This window comes from Poecilia reticulata, chromosome 16, assembly GCF_904066995.2.
Source record: "Poecilia reticulata chromosome 16, P_reticulata-male-v2, whole genome shotgun sequence".
Taxonomy (NCBI): domain Eukaryota; kingdom Metazoa; phylum Chordata; class Actinopteri; order Cyprinodontiformes; family Poeciliidae; genus Poecilia; species Poecilia reticulata.
In genome coordinates, this window is record NC_088845.1 from 29,714,456 (window position 1) to 29,734,183 (window position 19,728).

At 39.1% G+C, this 19,728-nt stretch overlaps 1 protein-coding gene across 9 annotated transcripts in view; it reads left to right on the top strand.

Moving 5' to 3' along the window:
- The window catches only part of oxr1a (oxidation resistance 1a), a 176,323-nt gene that overhangs the window by 107,295 nt on the left and 49,300 nt on the right, over window positions 1–19,728 (top strand). The window lies entirely within an intron of this gene.

Below are 19,728 nucleotides of genomic sequence, written 5' to 3' on the forward strand. Positions count from 1 at the left end.
CATGGCCTTTGAAGACGTTTTTTGTTTCTGAAGCCCTTCTCTCGCAGATGCCGTCTGATGATTATTGGGCTGCAGTCAGCACCAGTAATGGCCTTAATTTGGGTAGAGGATCGTCCCGTGTTTTGACGGACAGCCAATCGGATCCTGCGGCTCAGAGCTGGTAATTGTTTTGGGTCTACCACTTGACCTTTTTGTTCCATAACCCTCAGGATCATTAAAAAAATGCAAATTGACTGTCTTACTGCGCCCAAACAGCAGCGATGGCACGTTGTGAGAGGCCTTGCTTATGCAGTTCAATGACATGGAATCCAGATTTTTGCACAGCTTTTGGCTTTTAAAGACTATGGTCTTAAACTTTTGATCAGCTGAAAAAATCATGTTTGAGTGTAAAAGCAGTTTTCAGAAAATTTCCTGCTGAAAAGTTCTTGTCTCTTGCACTGATTTTTTTCTTTAACATTGTGAAGCTCTACTTAGAGCCTTCTTAAGATCCAATAGTGCAAAATGCTAATTCTTGCAATTTTTTGACTGGTCTTAAGATTTTGATCAGGAGTGTGTATATATATATATAGCATTTTTAGCAACTGAAGGTAACATAGTTACTTGATTGTGCTATAAAATGGCACTATGTTCCTGGGAAATACAAAATACTGCCCCTTGGGGAAAAAAATTCAAATCTCTCTGTTGTGGAGGCTGAATTCTCTCTCAGGGAGCATTAAAATGTTATGAAAATATTATTTCACCTGAAATCACAGTTTTATTATCTATTGTAAATTGAAGGATTATAATTGTATCCAAATGGATTTGGACTTTAGCTTTGTTTCTTCCAGTAGCAGTGATGTTTACATTCAGCTTGACAATGTTTTATGTCATTTAGTTAAATAGAGAGTCAGCTGTATATTATTTATACACTGACATAAATTAAAACAAAGTTTGTTTGGTCCATTGTTTTTTTTTCTCCACTTTGACTTCATCTTCTCAAGTAGCAGAGTTTAGTGATAGCTGGGAGTCCTCCATGTTTTATTTAAAGTTGAGCTAAACTGACCAAAACTCCTAAGGTACGAAATAGTTAAGTGGGGGAAATGAGCAACACTTAGCTTTTTTTTATCTCGTCTATATTTATACAGATATGCCTATAATAAATTAGAATTGTTTAAGGTTGCCAAATTTGGCAAAGTTAGGCAGAAATCTTGATATCTGATTTGTCTCTAAATTGCCATTCACTTAGTATCCGGTATACAGACTATTAAAAAAAATCAGTTCTGTTTGTCTTTTGTTCTGTTGGAGTCTACTATAGCATGTGGAAAAGATGAAGAAAAATCCAACTGTTGGAACAGACAGTTCATCAACATGTCCGATCTCATCCCTCCTCCTCCACAGTGGTTAGTCATGCAGATGGATTTGAAGAGACACTGTCTCCATTTTTTCACTTGATCTCAGCAGACTTGTCTAGCTAAATGGAAATTGCCGTGTGTGTGCTTGTGTGTGTGTGTGTGTGTGTGTCACAGCCTCTGTTACTGAAGGACCATTACTGTGGTTAGATAGCAGGAGCATTACATTACAGACTTTACAGATCCTCTTGTTTTTGCCCTTTAAAGAAATACGTTAGGGATTTGATGTAACTAACACCACTGCCATAAATAACTTAAAAGGGGATAAATGATGCTCCTTTAGATTTCTCTCTTCCAAAACTCCTCAGTAATGCGGCTCTTCTGCCCACAGTTTTTCTAAATATTTAGAAAAGTTTAATTATCTTCCAACCCATGCCCATCATATGCACAATGGAAACAATGGCACTACCACAGAATGTAACTAGAATGTATCTACAGTCTTCCTTAAATCCACTCTTGGGATTTAAGGAAAATACAGCCATTTACCGCCAAGAACAATAAATGGTGCAACAAAATTAGTTCCTTTGCAAACGAGAACCAATAATGTGGAAAGTAGCATTGTGTTATGGTGTTTTATAGAGATGTGTTGATCAGGTTTTTTCCTGCCGATACCGATACTGATCACCCATGAGGGCCGATCACCGATACCGATCACACTACCGGTTACATTATGTGGAAAAAGGAACCATGAATTCACCTTAATTTAGACAAAAACTTGTTTTTAATAACTTTGTCCAAGAAAAGTTATTAAAAGTTATTAGTTTCCAAGAAGGAAACTAAACAAAACGCATTCTGCAAATTGTACTGCTATCGGTAATACTATCTTTAACAGACTGATAACATATGAAGGCTCTGAAGAGGCTAAATAATGCAAAGTGCCAAAATAAAACCTCTCAACATTGCCAAAAAAATTCAAGTATAAAACTTAACATTCAAAGGCAAATACAGGATCCATTACAATAAACAATCCTGAGTTACTGAATGAAACCTTCCTGATAGCATGGCGGCTAGCTGATTACTGCTACTTCTGAGTGGCTGTTTCTGACTGAGCGGAGTAATTATGCAGAGCAGGGAGGAGATCGATTATTTTTTTAGAGATTATCTGTCTCGTGTTAGGACAGCGAAAGTTTTAATACGTATGTAAAATTTATTTTTTTTTAGGTTGGATGCTGCAGCTTTAAACAGGTTCGGTGTGAGAGTCACTACCAGGTGGAGCAGAAGCGGCGCTCCGTCTGTGAAATATTACTACCTGTAGCGTAGCAGCGGTTCAACAGCGAGAGCAGAACCAGCGTCTTACATCGCAGCTCAAAGACTTAAATAATTTTGCAGGTAATTTGTTTAGCTTTCTGACCGTAATGCTAATCCGGGGGAGTGTTTGTAGCTGTGCGCTGCTTTACCTGCTATCTGATCCTCCATATGTCTTTTTTACTGCAGTGAGCCTCGATGTAGCCAAACTCCGTCAAGTATGGCATTGTTTTTATGTTGTATTAGCTTCGTTGTTTTGATGCATTTTGACACGCTTCAATTTTCCGCCACAACACGCAAACTTCCCCATTCACTCGGTGCGCTATAGTTTCACATCGCTTAGGATTTGTTGCTGCGCGTTTGCGCAGTGTGAAGGAAAGAGGAGACCAGCTGCACAGGCAGGCTGCGAAATGAGATGCAGGTGATCGGTATCGGCAACAAGAGTCAATGATCGCCGATCATCGATCATGCACTTTTTCACGAAAATCGTCCGATTATGATCGGTGACCGATCGATCAGCACACCTCTAGTGTTTTAGCTTCTGAAGCTGCATTTTCTCAAAATATTTTAGAAACATCAACATACTGCACTTCCCACAGCAATTAAAATTCTGGACAAACCTTAACCAGAGATGCGCAAATCAATCGGCCATCCCCATTAATTGAATACTTCAAAACTAAGAAATTCCACCACTTCCATAAATACATCATATTTTTTGGTCCACTTGTATGAGGTTACAACTGAAAGAAGATGCTTCCTACATTGATTTGACTGAAGGCTGGTTTGGAAACCTTATGCCTACTACAGATAGCCAGATAACACATCAATACAAATTGCTAAATTTAAACAAAATCTGCTAATGAACACCTTCATAAAACCACTAATCAGTACGGTTGTTATGTAAAGACATTCATGGCTTTTTCACTCCTGATACTTGGGTAGGCTGAGCTTGACTGGGGAACAAGATTTCAACATTTGTTTCAACATTTTTGTGTCAAATGAACCAACCTTTCGAGCAACCTGTTGACCCCCTCACCAGTGGTGGCACTTCACCAAGAACAACTGAAGGAAAGGACATGAAAACCTCTCAACAAGACACTGAGCGCAACTTTCTTGTAAATGTAAACAAAAATGGAATGGTGTCAGATTTTAGCAGTTGTAGGATTTCTCTTTTGTTGTTGGCAAAAGACCACAAGTCATTTCCCCCGCTAGCACTTGATTCACGTGTTTTGGTTGTATTTACCCAGAATGTCCTGCGCTATAGTCCGCCTCCTGCTTTTGTGCGTTCTATAGTCACCTTGGCGTTCTAGACAAACTAAACTAAAATTTGATTAAAGCGGACTAAACAGGGCTGGTGTGAATGCACCCTCAAGTCTAAAGTTGCACAGCAGTAAACATCAAAAGATGGCCACCATTAAGCACTGAAATCTTAAAGTGAAGTATTTGGTGACCCACATACTCCTCCTTGCTTTAGACCTCAGTACTGGACTCCATATCTCTACATTTGTGGCCGGTGGCTTGTTCAAATCTTGACTTAAGAACAGGACTGTTTGCTTTTAGCTCCATAAATCCTGATAATGCAGAGTTACTGTTCTTCAGAGCTGATGTAATCACTTTTCTGCTATTGATCCGTGCTGTAACCTGAGAGGTTAGCGTTGCCGCTGTGATGCTACTGACGAGTACCAGGATTTACTGCCAAAATGTGCTTTTGTAATGCAGACTGTACAAGTTTTTGACAGCCCTACTCTATTGTTTCCTGTCTTTGTGGCGGCGTTCTATGACAAAGCCGAGGCAACAATTATTTTCTTCATTCTGTGCCGAAAACGGTTGTGAGCGCTTTGAGTGCTTAAGGCAAATCATCATGAGTGATGCTTGTTGTCATGGTAAAGATAAAATGAAAAAAAAAAGCAGAAAAGTGAGTGTACATGATGTACAAGTGTATAGATAGTATAGAGATGGTGCTGCTATTGACTGAGCTAAATCATGGCAAACAGAGCTCAGCCATTCATCGACTCCTACATTAACGCAGTCACACGCTTACCTTCACTGTTGACTTGGAGACAGTTATTGCCCAACATGCAATAACCTTAAAGCTAATGTAATTGGCAAACCTGAAGGATGAATGTATACTGAGGAAGAGGCTTTGGGCTTTAACATGACCAAATTTTCCTGTTTCTTCTTGGTTTTCCTAATTGGTTGTAGCTGCTTAGCATGCCAGATACACCACATATGAAGTAGGTTTTAATCTGGCTCAGTATGGATACTGGTGAGGATTTGTCATAAATTAATGAATAATTTTTTTAGTTCTACAGACAAATTCTTAAATAGGCAGGGGTCCACTGGATAAAAACATCCGATTTGGGATGAACATGGCCTGTAGATCTGAATGTTTGTGAATTTGATCGTGCAAGTCTCCCATTAAGCCAAATGACAATTTTGATACATTTTATTTATGACTATATTCTAAAAAAAAGATTTTTGGCACCCAGTCCAATATCATGGTTCTTACTCCATACTGCTTGGCTCTGCCCGTTTTTACCGTTGCAATGGCTGGAACAGTTAATAAGAGAAGTTGCTTTGCTTTTCTTTTTAAAGGGGCCAGGGAAAGGCATTGATGCCTGTTAATTAACCTCTGTAATTGCAAAAATTCCCTATCTGTTCTAGCTGAATTATTTTCTTCTCATAAACTAATCAGTTAATTGGCTAATTGCTTTTGGTCTCTTCTGGTAAACACAATATGTAGAGGTTTTGCTGTGTCAGTGCCCCCCCCCCCATATTCAACCATAGAAGCACAACAGAAAAAGCCTTCCCGTTTTATATTGTATATATATTTTATATTTCCTTTATTTAACCAGGTAAACCCCATTGAGATCCAGATCTCATTTTCAAGAGGGACCTGGGCAGAAATCTGCAATACACAGCAACCTGGTTACAAAAGAAAATTAATTAATACATATGCACAAGTATAAAATAATTTAAAAACGGTGACGCTGTTTAAAAGAATCTCGTTGCCTGTTTTTAAGAGTAGTTCAAAATAAGTCCAGAGAAATCAATTCTGACATCTTGATTTCAGACTAGAGCTGATTCCAGGCTGTAGGAGCATCACACTGAAAGCTTGCTCCCCTTTTTCAGTTCAGAAACGTGGAACATGCAAAAGAAAAATGTTGTTGGAGCGTAAAAATTGGGAATTAACAGATCTATGTAAAAGAGAGTTTAAGTATGCTGGAGCCAAGCCGAGTAGAGATTTATAAGTCAGGATCATCAGGTGATTGTTTCTCCGTACGCTTAAAGGAGGCCATTCAGCTTTTGCATACAGCTCACAATGATGTGTGAAACGTCTGCTACCAGTTACAAACCTTAAAGCACAATGATAAACGGTATATAATGACTGAAGGCATTTGGTCGAAGCATATAAAACATCACCATAATCCAGGAGTGGCAGGAATGTTGCACCTACCAATTTACTTCTAGCTTTAAGAGAAAAACAAGATCCATTTCGGTAATAAAACCCAATCTTCATTTTCAGTGTTCGTAGCAAATTTGCTATGTGATTTTTAAAAGAAAGCTCTTAATCTAAAATAAAGCTAAGATATTTATAATTACTGACAAACTCAATGTATTCCTGCAGCAGTTGTAAGCAGTAGAGGGATTTCTGGTAGTTTTCTAGAGTGTGAAAAAACCATTGCTTTTGTCTTATCCACATTCAAAACCAACTTCAGAGTTTGTAAGCGGATTTGAACTACATTAAAAGCAGACTACAAATACTGAATTGCCTGTACAAGTGATGAAGAATAGCAGTAAATTACTAAATCATCTGCATAAAAACGTTAAAAAGCATTTGAAAGATTTTCACACAAGTTATTTATATAAATAGAGAATAAAAGTGGGCCCAGAACTGAGCCCTGTGGGACACCATTTAAACTCGTATGAATAGAAGAAGTGAAGCCGGCCAATTGAACTCTCTGGGTTCTGTTTGACAGGTAATCAGCTACCCACATGGTAGCTTGATGTGAGAACCCAATTCTATGTACAATGTCAATTAAAAGCGTGTGATTTACTGTCAAATGCCTTTGATAAATCAATAAACAGAGCAACACAATGCTTTTTGTTATCAAGAGCCTGAATAAGATCATTAATAACCTTTAAAGTAGCAGTAACAGTACTGTTTTTTTCCCGTAAAACCAGACTGTACATTTTGTCGAATTGGAATCTAAAAAATTCTTCAATTGATCTGCAACTAATTTTTCAAAAATTTTCTTAGGATACATAGTTTAGAAATTGGTCTATAATTGTTTACCTGTGACAATTCTCCACTCTTGAATAGAGGCAAAACAAATGCTGATTTCCAGACACTAGGGATTTTATTAGAGATTAGACTTAGATTCAAAATATGAGACAATGACTCTGCTATAAACTCTGCAGCTAATTTTAGAAAAAAAAGGATCCAGGTTACCTGGCCCTGCCGATTTTTTGGGGTCTATGTTTTTCAATTCCCTGAGAACCTCAGTTGTACAAATAAGACCAAATTACACATTAAGAAACTAAACAGAGAAATTAATCTACTTCAGCATCTCTCTATTTGACATTTCCTCCCAAACTAAGCCTTCTGCTGAAAAATGTTTCTCAATTGCAGCTTTTTCATCCAATAATGTTTTTGCTATTTAGTCTGTAGTAGGTTTGTCACCATGGAAACAGTCATGTACACGTTAAGAATATTAATGTTGCAGTACGCTATCATGACACACCTCAGCGCAGATCAGTCTCCATTTTAACACTGACGACTCGGCAACAATGCATCCAGTTTGTGAGACGAGGTGATGCACCATACCACCGGGTTCACCAGAGTCAGATCAGGCCAGATTTGCAATACATTGTGAAGCTTCAGTTTTAAAGAATCTGCAATCAGTGTAAAATACTTTGATCCCGTTTGACTTTATTACTACTATGGTTCATTTTAAGGTGATTCCACCAAAAGACAAAAAAAAGGTTTCACAAATTCCCAACCTTCAAAGAATCACTGTTCGAAGTAGGACAATGAAATTCAAGTTTGACCCGTCTTTAGAATTTTTTGTTCAATGACGGATGATCAAATGCAGTCCAGGTTTCTTGGAAAATAAATCAAATACTTCATTTTATCATCAGTACTATGGTACAAATGAGAGGGAAATGGCAACATCAATTACCACCTGCCATTAACTTGATCAGCCTATTGCTCTTTACAGATTCACTTAACTGTTTTACACAAAACTGCTAACTGGAAACTGAGAGTATTGAGTGGGAAAAAGTTCTACATTTAGACGGCACTATGAAGACCCATTAAATCTGTAGTCATAATGCGAGGGCGCTAGATTTCACTGTGATTTTAACATGTAGTCGAAACATGCATGCGCTATGACCCTCAGCTTCCAACTCACTAGCTTTCACCTTATTTAGAAAACGGTAATTAGTTTCTGATGAACCAAATGTTAATGTCACACGTAAATTTCTTATCAGAAGTTGTGTTAAGCTGAGCAGGCTAAGTAGCACACACAGTACAGTGTCCACCATTGTTTTTGTTGTTTTCGTCCTGTGCACTTTTACACCTGCGGGTTACTTCACACCTCCTGCCTATTTGTGGATTTTATCGTAGAGCACATCTAAAATATTTGAATGAAGTTATAAGTGTTTTTAGAGGGCATCTCAAGTATTCACAGTGTAAGCAACGTCCTGTTTTTATATTGGGCTAGCCCTAATCTTGTACATCATGCTACTGATATTGAGATTTTAAATCCACTGTCGCAAACCTGCTTCAATAAAAGTCAGTCTTCAAAACTCCTTATTGTACCGAAACAATAAGGTACAAGTGGTGGTTTGTTCCACTTCAGCACCACTGAGGCTATTAATGTGATTTGCAGATGTACAATGTAATAAATCACTAAATGATTATTATTAAGTCTGGAGGAAAATTTGTCTGCACTAAGCTCTGATGTTTGTTCATGAAAGTAAAATCATTTCCATTAAGCAAATTAAAGAAGTTTGCATAAACTGTTCACTGATGCATTTTTAATTAAAATGGCCTCCTCTGCTTAACACGATGAGACCAGAGGGCAGAGCCCAGACATTAAGTAGAAGCAGGAATGAAGAGTTGGATCAAGTCCAGCTGCCGTTTACTCTATATAGTCTGACATACAACATGCTTCTGCAGGAGGCAATGTCCTGTTTTACCCATGTTTACACGTGTCGTACTTCAGGCTGATTCAATAATCCCGTATGATTCACTATGATTCACCATGGTTCAATATGGAACGAACATTTTCCAGCAGGATGATGAGAAAAGTTTTTAATTATGGAGGACAAGCTGTTGTAGTGAGCCTGACAGAGTTTCAGGTTATTCTCTCATTCATCGTGTCGCTGCCAACTTCCCGTCATATAGTTGGAGGTAGGGAATGGAAACTGCTGTGAAATGTTAAATCTGCTAGGTTTTATAAAAATATATACTCAAAAAAATAAAGGGAACACTTAAGTGTTCACTTAAGTGTTTAAGTGTTCCCTTTATTTTTTTGAGCAGTGTATTACCAATGATGATGTGAATGTAAGATCATTTGCTCAAAAAGTAGGATGTCTCCCAACAAAAACGAATGGGAAGAACGGGTTAGGATCGTACTTGATAGGAACTCCTTGGGGTTCCAGTTCAAGTCTGGGTCTCCTGTTTCTGTCTGTGCTACCACCACCTGCTCTTGTCTTTTATTTATTTTTTTGGCTGAGATGTTTGTGTTTGAAACGTAGGAAGAATAGAGAGTGAGTAATAAAGTTTGCGTGGCACAGTTAATGCACAGAGACAATCAGACTGGGGATAGAGCTGATTCCAATCTTTTTCTGTAATTTCACTAAAACAGCATAAATCCAAAGTTGAAGATTTGTGAACAGTTTCCGATGGCGATATAAATTTTAGTCAACTTAGTTTGAATTCACTGTGGAACATTGAGACTTCCTGTTATGCCCGGTTCACATCGCAAGATTTGAAACTTATATATGAGAGATATATGAGTTTCTTCTCATATTCATGCCCTCTGCTTTAACGTCCTTATTGAATGATGTAGCCATTTTTTAACAAAACTGTATTGTTCAGATAAGTAAAACTTGGTCAATCTTAACCGGTTTTTATTCACGCCCTGTAAATAGAAACAGGGCGTTTTTATTTACAGGGCGTAAATATGGAAGTGGGTTTTTCATGTGGTATTTTTTTGGACATGTGATAATGGTAGTGATGTCATAAGTCCGGTCATGTTTTTTTTTTTTTTTAACGGTTGTCAAAAAGGAAATGTATCTAATATTGGAGAATATCGGTTATTGTCCAAAACGGCAATATTAATATATCTCCTTTGATCCATCCCTTCATGCTTCAATTTCATGATTTAAAAAATGTTTACTTTTCTCCATATAAATGTTTTCTAAGCTTGATTCTGTAAAAAAGGGTGCTACAGAAACAAAGCTCACATAGGTGTGTACAAAAGAAGTGAGCCAGGAAAACAACGGGGGTGAGATTAGTTGACAGGGGAAGAGCGTTAATGAGGGGGCGGGGCAGATCCAGCTCCTCCTGTTCTGAGGCGGGATCCCGCTCACACTTCGCCACACACAAAAAGTGCAATTCCGCAAAGTTTCTAATAAAAGGCGAGTGGCGCTCTGTAACGTAGAGCTGAGGAGTCCTGAAACTGTTGGCAAACTGTGGTTTCCCATCTCCCTGTGGTTCTCTGTGCTTCAGTAGACGTCTCCACCACGACGTCGCTCACTACCAGGAAATGCTGCTGCTTCTAACTGCTGCTTAACAGCTGCACCACAGTACTCGTGTCGTTACTTTATTGAACACATTTTGCCCTTTCCTTCCATTAGGTCACGCTCACAAGCTCTCTGAGGCTATCGATAACGACAATTATTTGCTCTTGTTAGTGTGATGCATCGCTTTTATATTTTCACGCCGCAGCGCAAGAGATAATTGGAGCATTCATATGTGTAATTGCTTTCCTGCACCTTGGGATATATTTACGGTTTTACAAAGTTTATAGAAAAGCATCGCTGCTTTGCTTTTATTGTGATCTGGTGGTGTAAAATATTCCAGCCGCAGCCTTTTAAATGGAAGCACCTTATTGACGGAGCTGGTTGTGTTGGACTGAAGCCACATGTGAAGTATAGAGACATGTTTCATCTACCCTGGTTTTAACACCAGCAGCAGTATTAGATCTAATGTCTCATCAGGTCTCCCAGTTGAATGACATTACAGTCGTAAATGCTATAAACGCTCATTAAATCGCCACTAAAAACCAAGTGGACACGCAGTAAATGTGTGATGTCCGATTCATGCCCTGCCTCACACTTTTATCCAACATTTTTTTAAACCAATAAACGCCGGAGCACAATGTTTATCCTCTGACGTCTCTCAGGAATAAACGGTGAAGCCATGATGTTTTTTGTGTTGTGAAGCAGGGCTATTATTGCTCTACCTGCACTGGATTGGATTTGAGATTGAACTTAATGGTGAGCTAATTCAGTTTTTTAAATGTTTTTTTTAATACGTGGCTTAAGGGTTTCTGTCTTTTACAGGCAATCATAAACCGTGCCGGCAGGGCTGCTGCTGTTCACCACCTTTAATGGCATTAGATGCTGAAGGCAAAGCTTGTTTCCTGGGGTCTCTGGAGCCAGGCTCCCCCTCCTCTCCCTGTCAGAGGAAAGCAAACACCTGTAGCTGTAGGTCGTGTCAAGTAAGATGGAAGGAATAGAACGGGCATTAAATAGCGTTTCTACCAGAAAGGTAACAATTTAATGATGTAAAGCACTTTGAAATGCCTTGTTGCTGAAATGTGCTATACATATACAATTTGATTGATCAATCAGATCATAAAAGATTGTAATTGTTAAAATCACAGGTTGTAACCATGCAAATATGCTTTTTTGTTCCACAATAGCGTGGGAGTGGAAACTCTGTCTAAAGCGGTTGGCTTTTGCAAATGGTGCACTATAACCCTGACCTGAAGGTAAAAGACTAAATAGTTTGTGACCAGAATGTATGAAGACATACATTCATCAACGTTGATGAAGAAAATGACTGGGTTGATTTTGATGACGCTGAAGTCCACAAACCGGATTCCGTCTTCCTCGGGTTCAGAGAAGCTCACCACTGTCCCTCCTTGGATTGCCAACTTCGGAGAGAAGCCTCCATTTGTTCTGAGCGAAGTTGTTTAGCACCTGTTCAGCACGGCTGTGGTGCAGAGCCTTTCTCTGCTGTTTAAAGGGGAGGAATTCTAAAAATACCATCTGGGGAAGGCTGGCTGCATACAGCCAGGAGGCAGGGGAAACAAGGCAGCGCGGGGAAATTGGCTGCTTGTGTATTCTATCAGCCCCAAAAGGGAATGTTTGTCATGAAGTCGCCTGCTTGAGGTTTTCATGGCTGTTTACAAAGCGAAGGGGGGCTGTATATTTAGCTGCCGTGATTCATGCTCAGCAGATTGCATGGCTACAAAACACAGCAGGATTTTTATTTTATTTTTTTGTCATGGTTGTAGTGGGTCCATCTTGTATTATCTTAGTATTATTCAGATTATAAGTAGATAATAACTGTAAATACTGATTTCAGCTGATTCTGATTAGCGATGCACTTTTTTCACTTCTAATATCAATGCAGATATATGAGGTTTAGTTTACCGATCTGAGACAGAAAAACAGCTGAATTGACTTAAAACATTTCTTTTTTTAAACAGACAGAAATGTACTGAAGTACAAATTTATTTGATAACGTTGCACCAGTACATCACACTGAAATACCCCAATAGCTTCACAAGGCTGGTCAAACATGAAAAATTCAGTTCAGATTCAAAAATACTTTATTGGTCCCAAATGGAAATTAAATTTCGTTGTAACTCATATTAATTCAGAATTCTTCAGAGAGTTACTGTAGATGTTGATGGCTGTGGGCAGGGAAAATATCCTGTAGCAGACTGTGTTGCGGTGATTTTAAAGACGCCTCTGACTACAGACGCTCTGGTTGTCTAAGACAATTTCATGAAGAGGATAGTCAGGGTTGTCTATCATTGAAAAAAACAAAATTAAATAAAAACACAGCCATAATTTGTTCAGTCAGTGGAATTAGAAATATAACCGCCAATGTAAAATAAATCATAAAGCAAGATGTCGTTTAGAGCAGGAAACCTAGAATTGGACTGAATAGATCTGCCCTTATGGCTTTGAAACGCTGTCACCGATACCCGATATAGATTTTTTTTTCCAATTTTCCCACCAATACAGATATTAATATCTGATTGGCAATATCCTAATTTATCTTCAATAACTGTAATGAATGCAGTGTTAAATTAATTTCACCTGTACTGTATGAATCTTATTTGTGTTGTCCAAAGTGCCTTGACATCACTCTTTTATTAAAGTATATTTTGAAAACATTGAATCGAATCAAACATTAGATTTCTTACTGTTTTTAAAGCCAGAGATCCTGTTTGGGATTTTAAACCAGGATGGTATCAGGGAGTGAGAAGTGAGCTGTTGGCTTGTGACGAAGCCCGTCCAGCTTGATGAGAGGCGGCCTTTGTTTTCCCTGACACACAGCAGCTTCTTTCAGCCTCGTGCCAGTCTCAAAGCCTCCTTCTCACAGTTGACCTCCCCCCACCCCAGTTCTTGTAATTGAGTCGCTAACGAGCCACTCAGAAAGGCTTTTATTGGAAATGACAACAGTAAAAACGGCTCGACACCAGCTGGAGAAACTGTTGTTTTACTCCAGTGAGCAACAAATTGGATAACTAGGGAGTTCCGTTCACCTCTGTAAAGATTTATCTTTTTGGGGGGGGGGGGTTGTTACCCACTGTGTGGTTGAGCAAATATAACTGCATTATCCAGACTGCCGTCAACCAGCGGCTCATTTCATCGTGCATCTCCTGTGTGACCTCTGCATACTCCAGTTGCTTCTGACTTTGGCATTTCGACTGAATTGTGTTGTATAATTGTGATGCATGGCATACGGTGGTGATGGATACAAGCTGTGTTCATGTGCAGGTCATTAAATTTAAAATAAATTAAATAAAATTATCTGGGGGCTGCACAGTGGCACAGTTGGTAGAGTTGTTGCCTTGCAGCAAGAAGGTTCTGGGTTCGATTCCCGGCCCCGGTCTTTCTGCATGGAGTTTGCATGTTCTTCCTGTGCATGCGTGGGTTTTCGCCGAGTATTCCGGTTTCTTCCCACAGTCCAAAAACATGACTGTCAGGTTAATTGGCCTCTCCAAATTGTCCCTAGGTGTGAGTGTGTGTGTGTGCATGGTTGTGTGTCTCTGTGATGCTCTGCGACAGACTGGCAACCTGTCCAGGGTGACCCCGCCTCTTGCCCGGAACGTTAGCCGGAGATGGGCACCAGCAACTCTCCCGACCCCACTGAGGGACAAGGGTGTAAAGAAGATGGATGGATATTTGCAAGGTTTCATACTCTTGAAACCTTGCCGATTGCATTGAGTCAGTGGACAGTTGCTTTTATCTAGTCGTTGACTTTGCAGTAATCCCTCATTTTGAGCTTGCAGACGGGAAGAAACCTGCAGCAGAACCGGACCCTGACTCGGTGTGATCAACATGTTGTTATAGAAATTAGTTTTCATCTCCAATTCCCGAAATCACATCATTGCACTCAAATGGGCACTATGTTGTGACCTTAATGCAGACACTAAATTATTTAATTACTCAATTCAGTGACCCTTATTTGGTGACCACCAGTGAAAGTTTTCTTTGTCTACCTAAACAAAGAAAACAAATGCTTTGGCCTTCTTGAAAAAATTTAACTTTTTTCTTTAAAAACAAAAAAGGCAAGTTTATTTGCAGCACATTTCAGTAACAAATCAGTTCAAAGTGCTTTACACATTACAAACATGATACAGTTACCAGTTATGACATAAGCAATAAACATAACACTTTGCCAACAAGATTATCAGGCAAATAGGCAACATATACATTTATCAATTTTCCAGGTATTATGAAAGAGGCAGCAGTAAGCAGGTAGGTTTTTAGTCTTGGTTTATGCAAAGCTGTTTCAGCAGTTTTGCAGTTTTCTGGAAGTTTGTTCCAGATTTGTGGTGCGTAGAAGCTGAATGCTGCTTCTCCATGTTTGGTTCTGGTTCTGGGGATTCAGAGCAGAACCAGGACCAGGAGACCTGAGGGGTCCGGAAGGTTGATTCACCAACAGCAGATCTTTAGTGTATTGTGGGGCTGCGCTGTTCAGTGATTTATAAACTAACAGAAGTACTGCTGCAGTAATTGGTGCAACTAAACATGAACGTCCTGGATCTTGCTGGGACATTAGTGCTTTAATCCAGGAAATGTTCTTCAGCTGATAGAAGACTGACTTTGTAACTGTCTTTACTGTGCATTCCAGGATGAGAATATGAGGTTTAAGTGGACTGGTTTAAATCTTTCCTCTCCAATCGGCTGCAATGTGTTAGCCTTGGCAAGGCCAAGTCCCAGGCTGTCTCTGTCTCCTGTGGTGTCCCACAAGAGTCAGTCCTTTTCCCTCTACATGCTGCCTTTGAGCCAAATAATTAACCAGCACATCATCTCCTTCCACTGCTATGCCGACGATATACAACTTTACATTAGAACTGGAGCTCCATCATCACCATTTTCACTCACTGCCTTCACCACCTGCCTGGGAGACATAAGGACGTAGATGAATCAGAACTTTCTTCAGTTAAACTGCTCCAAAACTGAGGCCATGTTGATCGGAACACCTCACCAGGTTCAATCTTCAACTTTGACGACTATTTTCTTTTCTGGACAAGACATCCCCCTTTCCACCACAGTTACAAATCTTGGAGTTAGAATGGATTCTCATCTTACATTTGAAAATCACATTAAGCATTTATTTAAAACCTGTTTCTTTCATCTTTGTAATATCTCCAAAATTCGTCCATCTCTCCCTTTCTCTGATGCCAAGACTCTCGTCCATGCCTTTGTCTCCTCCAGGCTCGACTACTGCAACTCTCTGTTCTTTGAAATCCATAAAAAACATCTTCAGAAGCTTCAATACATCCAAAACAGCGCAGCCAGGATTCTATTGAGAGTCCGGAAATCTGCCCATATTACACCGATTCTGCATGATCATGATATCTGAAGGACCTTCTCATTCCACGTGAGAGGCAGGAAATCATCACATCTTGCATCTTCTACCTGCTCCTTTTTGAACAAATTTTGTAAAATTGCATCCGAATGAGTGATTTTTTTTTCTTTCTGTTTTTAATGTTTATTGTCTGTTTGAAATAAAATAAATAAATCCTGTAAATATTCTTCAGGTGATAGAAGGCTGACTTTGTAACTGTGTTTGTGTTTCTGAAGATTCAGGTTAATCTTCAGTTAATCACTAAAACCAGACTTCAAACCTGATCAGTAATTTTTCTAGCTGAAATAGCTGAAGCTGTGTGCTAAAAAGAAGCAGTGCAACAGGTTTTCCTTTCAAGAAACTATAAACCTGAGCTGTTTCCACTTCAAGAGGCCATTTCTGTGTTCTGCAGCGTGCCTGAACAAAAGCGTGCAGAGAACGCTAATTTCTTCTGTGGGTCATTTTTTAATTGCAGACCAATCACAGAATCACCATGTTCCATCACCCCTGCTGCTAATGCATATCTGCTTTTCTCCTCCATTGCCCATCTGTCTGGCTTTTTTCAGCCTGCTTCCTCCCGCTGCCCCTACTCTGTTATTTCAGCTATTTTGAAATATGTGCCCACTTAAGTAGAGCGCGCTTCATGTTAAAAACCGTGTTTGCGGTGGGATCAAAAGCATTAAGTTGGGCTGGAAGTTGCTATCCGCTGCACTGGAACGACCCACTGTTAAACAAAAGACTCGCTCTGATTATATTTCGGAACAAGGCGGCGTGAAATCAGAGATGTGACGCGTCGCCTCCAAATAGCAACACAAACCCGATCATTCCCAATCGGCAGCCCCTGCTATGTATTATTTTACGGAAAGCAATCATTCTTCCAAGGTTTTCATTTAGATGCTGAATAATTGATTTGGTATATACTCACGGTTTGTGCATACACTGCATTTTATCAATGCAAAATATTCATGCTACAAGCTATTTAAAGTTAAAATGAAGATCTTATTGCACAGAGAAATAAGCGGTCACAGTGCTAAGTAACCCGCCTTCAAAGTGAATTTATTCATGAAATGTATTACAATGATGTATCTAAATTGTTGTTAGTTTAGCCTGTTATTAGTTTATAAATCACTGAACGGTTTAGACCACAATACCTTAAAGATCTGTTATTGTTGTACCAACCGTCTAGACCCCTCAGATCTTCTGGTTCTGGTCTGCTCTGCATCCCCAGAACCAGCACCGAACGAGGAGAAGCAGCATTCAGCTTCTATGCACCACAGATTTGGAACAAACTTCCAGAAAACTGTAAAACAGCTGAAACACTGGGTGCTTTTAAATCTTAACTTAAAACCCACCTGTTTAGAGTTGCTTATGGCTAAATTAAGGTTAGAGTGTGGGTTTTGATGTCTTCCATGTTTTCAGATTGGTCAAAATTTTTACATTTATATTCAGTGTTTCTGCGTACAGATGCATCTAGTTTTTTTTTTAATTTCTTTCCTATATTCTGAAAGAGGTTAGGGTTAGTTCAGGTTAGCACTTTTTTTTAGCAAGTAAGAAACTCTTTGCTATTGTGCTCACATGTTTTACACTTTGTCAATTAGCTTTGCATGTCTAAGGGGTGAAATAGGTGCACCCTCAAGTGATTAGCTGTCAACATCTGGTCTGCGTGGAAGACGGTTGTGTAATAAACATCCACAAATTACTGAACAGATTTTAAAATGTCATGAAAACTCTTAGAAAATATGCAAAGTCGAAAAGTCGGCTAACGTGAAGAAAAAAAAAATGGTGAAAATGATATCTGTTTACCAGTGATGATCCAGCTCTAATGATGCTCCAGTGTTGATTTTAGGAAAGTACGCCCCTGGTATTTTAACAGCTCTGATAACACCTGAATCAGCTCTGATCACTTCCTCTCTTTCTCATACTCTGCCAGGCAGTCCCAAGTCCCAGAAATAGCAGCACTGGTGTATGAGTCATGTTTTTGATTTTATATATATATATATCATATTCATATTTGAGAAGTCTAAGTATATAGACTTAGACTTCTCATATATATATATATATATATATATATATATATATATATATATATATATATATATATATATATATAGCCTGAAACAAGTGGCAAATAAAGGGAGTTCTTAAAGATGGGCAGAAGGCGGCAGGGCTGTGGGCCAGTGGTCATGAACTAAGGTCATGTACTTTGTATCTGGGATGTCCCGACCTATATTATTCCTTAAGATAAATTCTTCTTTAATAGAAGCCATGGACCAAAAGCTTCTCCATTCCCATTCTTTGCGGTTTCTTTCATCTTCTGGCCCATCTTTTACTTCAGTCTTTCTTCTCATGGCTTTCAATATTCCATCCATCCCCCCTCCTTCTTCTTTCATCTTCATTTTCCCACTCCATAAGCCAGCCTCTATCATCTTCTGTCACCATTAACCCATTTATCATCTGTGGACCCTCATTCTACTCCTATATTGTCCCAGATGTCAGCTGCTCTTATTCTCTAACAAACATTCCCTCTCATTCCCTCTCCAAACATTCATCTTTCCCTCTGCAGAAGAGAAGATTCACAAGAAAAGATAAGAGTCGATTATTTAAGAGTTGGATGAAAATAAAAGCTCTAGTTTGATTTTTAGGGCAGCTACCAACAATAATTTTTGCAGCTGATTATTCTGATGATTAATCGATTAATCAGATTGATTAATCATCTGCAGAAAGAGTAGCCATCTTGCGGTCCGGCAGTTCTGGGTAGGTTTCCAGTTTCCTCCTCCCCACGTGTGGATATGTGCTTGGGCAAGGCACTTAGCTAATGCTGCAGCTAATCATTATTTTATCGATCGACTATTTTTCTAAATTACAAGTGAGAATTATACCATCACTGAGTTGCGCACAGTAACTGCATTTAATCATATTTTGGACTTTACTGACATTTATTGTTAAAGAAACATTGGAGGAAAAAAAGTAAATTTTATTGAAAATGAAATTTTTAACATCAACTTAAATTTATTGAAACACTACATCACTAAAGAATAAAAAAATCATGTAAACTATGTAACAAATGCCCACCCTAACGGAACAGACCAAGATTTTTTTGTTGTTATTATCTCAGATGCAAAATGTGCTATAACATCAACCTGCCAGTTGGACTAGAGATGAAAATATGCCACCTGGCTATTATATGTATTTGCATATAAACATTGGTTGAAACATATTGTACCATTTTTAAAAAATACTTGAACTTAAATTTATTACGTATAAGATTTTTGTACAAGTTCAGCTTAGTTACTGCTCTAAATCTCGAACTTTATGCTCCTTTTGTCGGTCTGTATAGTTACCAATTAATTAATTTGTTAATTAACTGACAAATATTTCAGTAATCACGATTAATCACAACTTATTTCAATTAACCACAGTTTAGTTCGATTAATCGTTATTAACCCAAATTTATTCCGATTAATCACGATTATTCGTGATTAATCGTTATTTCAATAGGGTTGAAACACTTAATCCACTTAAGTGTTTCAACCCTATTTGATTTCTTGATCACATCTTCCAACACCTACAGCCCACCTCTTCATTAACTGTTTTCCTGGATCCCTCCATTACCCAAGCAGCACGTATAGCACTGAACCCTCCCCTACAACCTCAAACAATCCTCCTTCCTCCCTCTGGTTCAGCCCCCACTTTGCTTATTCTTCCCTTCCCCAGCTGTAGTGTACCCCTCTTCCCTTCTGAATCTTTTCCCCTCCTCTCCTCCGATGGAGGACAGCCTGGTCTGTTTCAGCTTGGACAGGCGACAGGGGGCGGAAGGCAAGGTGAACCGCTTTCAACGGCCGACGGTCCGCTATGTGCTGGGCTAGGAGAGGAGAAGAGGGAGGAGGAAGGAAGGCAGAGCGAGGGGAGGACAGCGCAATAGAGAGAGAGCCGAATAGAAGCAGAACAAGAACCAGCAAGAAGGAGAGAAAGAGAGAGGGG